The following is a 4955-nucleotide window of genomic DNA, read 5'->3' on the forward strand; positions in this document are numbered from 1 at the left end:
ATGCCTCTGGAGCTTGTACTTGTTCTCCAGATTATCGATTTTGTTCTTGTACTGTTGTTATGTAGGACATTTTGTTAATTATTTAATTTTGACCTCACTGTGGGACTAAATTGATGCTAAATGAAACTTTTTTGGACTCAAATAGAACACTTTAAACCTTAAAGACCAAAACAGAATTATGCCCAAACCTAGGGACCAATTTAGTACTTTACCCTAAATTAAAATAATTTTTTAATTCTTTAATACAAACATTCCTTTTTTTTTTTGGTAGAAATGCTTATCGATTCAAATAGATTTTTGTATATTATTTTAGAAAATAGAGATTTTTTGGTGACCTGAAAAATAAAGATTTATTTTAATTTATTTAAAAAAATTCCCACTTCATATCTGATACATCCATTGGGTTTTTGGTCTAAATGTTTGTTTCAAATTATTCCAGAAACAAAAAGTGTTGTGAACTGGACTGAAGTCTTTTAGTCAAAGGAAATAGCCAAAGATTGGGCCAACGTATATGGGTTAGAACATAGAAGAAGTCAATTCGGGCTAAAACAAATTCTAAAAATTATTGTTAACTTGGTTGACTAATAAAAATCTGAAACACCTAAATTTTAACCCAAAAATAAATCAAGACAAAAAAAAATAAATAAAATGTTTAGTTTATATATATTCTAAGACTATCTATTAAAGTTGCTAATGAATTATAACTTAAATAGCGTAATCCATAGTTGTCAGAACCGACCCGGTGATCGAACCGGTCAGGTCACTGGGTCACTGGTTCAACCGCTGGATTACTGGTTGAACCGGTTGACTCGGTCCTATGTAAATAAAAAATAAAAAATAGTTAAAAGTTTAAAATTAAAATTTAAAATACATATTTTTACTAACATTTTAAAATATCAAGTTATTTTAAAACAATATGGAACATGAACAATAAATATTTTATTATTTTTACTCTATCATAAAAACAATAAGTATTTCATTATTTTTTCTCGATCATAAGTATTTTTATTTTGTTTATATATTAAAATAACTATTATTTTCAAATTTTAATAATTTATTAATTAGTTTATATCTTTTATACTATTATATACTACAAGTATTTATTAAAAAATAATATTAATAGATATTATATAATTATAAAAAAATAAGTGAGTTTATCATTATTGTTAAATAAAAATATAATTAATTTAAGAAGGAGTGAATTTATAATTAAAATTAAAATAAATTAAATAAAAGTAAACTATTTGAAAGAAGATATCTATATGTATTATAATTTGCATATGTTTTAATAGAAAACATAATGGTCTGGTGGTTGTAGAGCATTTTGGTTTCCTTGAGGACAAGGGTTCAAACCCTACCTCAAGCATTTTAGAAATATTTTCTTCCAAACGGTTCGGTCAGACCACTTCACCGGTTTTGACCGGTTCGTACCGATTCACACCGAGTTTGACCGATTCAATTCCTTGTGCGGTTCAAACACTGGACCGGACCGGTATAGGGTCCGGTTCACCGGTTTTCCGGTCGAATCGGCCGGTCCGGTCCGGTTTTTACAACTATGGCGTAATCTTTTCATATTCACTTAGAAATCACGAGTCTGAGTCTCACTTCTAATTTAAAAAAAAAAACTATCTATTAAAGTTACTAATTAAAAAAATATAAAAAATATGTTTTTTTTCAAAGTTTTTTACATATTTATTAAACATTTATTAAAATAAAAATGTAATAATTTTTACTAATAATATTCTTAATATCTACTCTTAGGATACATATTAGTTAAAGTTATAAATAAATAAAATTATTGATTAAGGAACCCAAGTCACTATCAGTAAATTTTTATCCGATCTTAGCTAATAATTTATCATGATGTGGTTTTACTAAAAGGATTATAGGAGTAACCAAGTGTTACATAGTATATTTTAAATTTTTCTTATAAAAACAAGTAAATTTTGATACATAAATTTTAGGTACGTCCATATATCATAAGTCACAGAATAAATGTTAAACTGAAACCGAGAGAATGAATTGTTCTCCGCACAAACATTTAAAAATATATGATTCGTACCAATAATTCACCTAATTATTTTGCCAAGATTATTATATTATATAGGAATTGAGTTTGGAGTTGATTAAGATTGGAGGGTTATAATATATATGGATTGATTACGATATTGTCGCTTTTCCCTATTGGATTATCATTTGTCTTCAATTAACGGTGATAACGATTTGAGTGATAACCTCTGTCTCCGAATACTTACTTATCCAACAATAAACTTCTATCTCCTAATAATAATAATAATACATTTCAAACTTCAAAGGGACGCTTTCAGTCTTAGAAATCAGCACCTTTGAGTTGTTATTTTTAGCTTCTTTTTTTTTTTCCTAATATAACAAGGCAGGGAATGTGTTAGTATTCTTTTCCAAACTCCAAAAGGCACTAATTGAGTAATTGTTAATTACAATGGAACTCGTTAGTTACAATGATGCTAATTGTTTATGGAGTGAAGAAGATTAATTTGCAATGACACTAGCTTTTTTGAGTACCAAGAAGAAATAATTACCAAGGCTTATAAAAAAAAGAAAAGAAGTGATGAACCCATATCTTAGGGCTGCCAAACGAGCTAACTCAATCCATTTAGATCCGGTCCGTTAAGTTTGTGGGTTAAACGGGTTGGCCCGTTTAAACCCGTTTTATTCGTGGGTCAGAATTTTTCAATTTAGACCGTTTATGGTCAGCTCGATGGGTTGAACAGGCCAGTCCGTTTATCATTTTATTTTATTTTTTAAAAAATATTTTGACAAAAAATACTACTTTTAGGTCAAAAATCATTAAAAAATAACATTTTTTTTAGTTGATTGGTCGGATATTCGGGTCGGATCGGACGAAATATTAGCTAAAAGTGCTACTTTTTTTTAAAAAAATGTAAAAAAAATAAACGGGCCACCCGTTTAGCCCATGGGCTAGCCCGTTTAACCCGTCATTTTTTTCGGATTAATCGGGCTCAGCCCGTTTAGCCCGAAATTTAAACGGACTTAATTTTAGAGGCAAAGTCCGCCTATTTAAACGGGTAAACAGGTTGGTCCGATGGATTTAGCCCATTTTAACGACCTAGATGTATCTTATTAAGCCATCTGTTCCATGATTTTTTTTATAATATTAATTTCCCCAAATATATTGATGGATATTTTATTTAGTTTAGAACTTGTTTGATTTCTTATTTGTAGAATTATAAATCACAGTTGACTTGAGTGGTATATGCTCATTTCCACTTAAGCAAGAAGGTGTTAATTCAAGTTTTGTTGATGGGGAAAAAAATCTATCAAAGAAAACTAATTCATATTTATAACATGAATGATCATATCCAAATAGGATTTCCTCTCCTAAAAGGAATAATATACATAGTAATTTCAAAGAAAAAAAAATCATTCTTGCTTTTTATTTTCTAGATCTTTTACTCAAGGGAATTAACATATTGTATGTTATGGATATACATCCAAAAAATATAGAAAAGAAAAAAAAATCAATTAAGAAAAATTACTTCTGATATTTATTAAAAAACAATGATTCATATTTTTTCTCACTAAAATACATACATAGCAAAATCGAAATAATGTACATAAATAAAATGGAATTTTGAGGAATGATTTCGTTCTACACGAGAGAAAAGAGTTAAACACAACACTATAGGCATATGATACAAATCATGAATATATAACACATAATATATGCTAGTAGATTCATAGGATATATCCAAGAAACAGCTTGCAACAAATTGACCCAGTAACCTCTTTGTCTTGAACAAATCCTTAATTGTAATTAGTGATTGGAAGTGGTGTTATTGCTAATGCCTTTCAAAGATAGGACCCATTTGTCACTGTTGTTAATGTTGTATTCACTCTTATGGACATTATTGTGCCATCAAGATATGGCACAAACAAAAGCAGCACACACAAATTTCCAATTTCTTCTGTCAATTTAATAACAACGTAACGCCTACTGCAGCACACTTTTGTTTACCTAGTATTCCAAGCCAAAAATTATTGCTTGATAGATACTGTTAAAAGATGTAACATTTTATTTCTTTATTTATTTATTTATTTTGACAAGGATGTAACATTATTTTTTGTCAATTGATTGGTAGGCTCATTTATATTCCTTTTAACTTCTTTAACCACTTTTTTAGTTCTTAGCAAATATTTTTACCTTATATTATGTGACATTGCACTACTTAATAACCTTAGCTTCCTTTATTATTTGTCCGTTTTTCTAATTAAAAAAAAAAACTTAATTTTAATGTACTTGACAATGTACGTAAAGTAATTATACATGTGTATTCAATTATATAATGTCACATTAACTACTTTTTATATTGACTTTGTTATTTATGAAAATAGATGTAATTACACAATAATATAATACGTTTTACCTGTATTAAAATTAAACTTTTAAAATAATAATAAAAATGGATGAATGTAACTCAGGATTCGTTATCACTATTGTGGTTGCGGGGGAAAACATATAATGAATAGCTGTTAAATTTATGTGTGATTGTATCATTTACACAATAATTTTTTTTTTCAAAAAATTTCTGATCAATTGTCTCACTACATGCTAAAATGTGCATATAGTAATAAATAGCAAAAATATTATGTGCATACAAAAAATTAATTACTACATCAGTTATTATTATGTATTTATTACATGTCTTTTTTAGTTTATTTTTATTATATATTTTATATTTTATACAAATAATTAATTTATTGACAATTTTTTTGTGTAGACGTAGTATAATTGAAAAAAGATTAGTCATGTTTAATAATGGATATCCAATCTCAGGAAAAAATAAAAAAGGGAAAAAAAAAAACAGAAGAATCCATATAATTTGGCTGATAATTTAAGAATAATGGAGGGACAGAAAAGTGGTGAATGAGTTGTGAAAGAGGAACACCTTAAAAGG

The sequence above is a fragment of the Arachis ipaensis genome, chromosome B05, assembly GCF_000816755.2.
Source record: "Arachis ipaensis cultivar K30076 chromosome B05, Araip1.1, whole genome shotgun sequence".
In the NCBI taxonomy this organism is placed as follows: domain Eukaryota; kingdom Viridiplantae; phylum Streptophyta; class Magnoliopsida; order Fabales; family Fabaceae; genus Arachis; species Arachis ipaensis.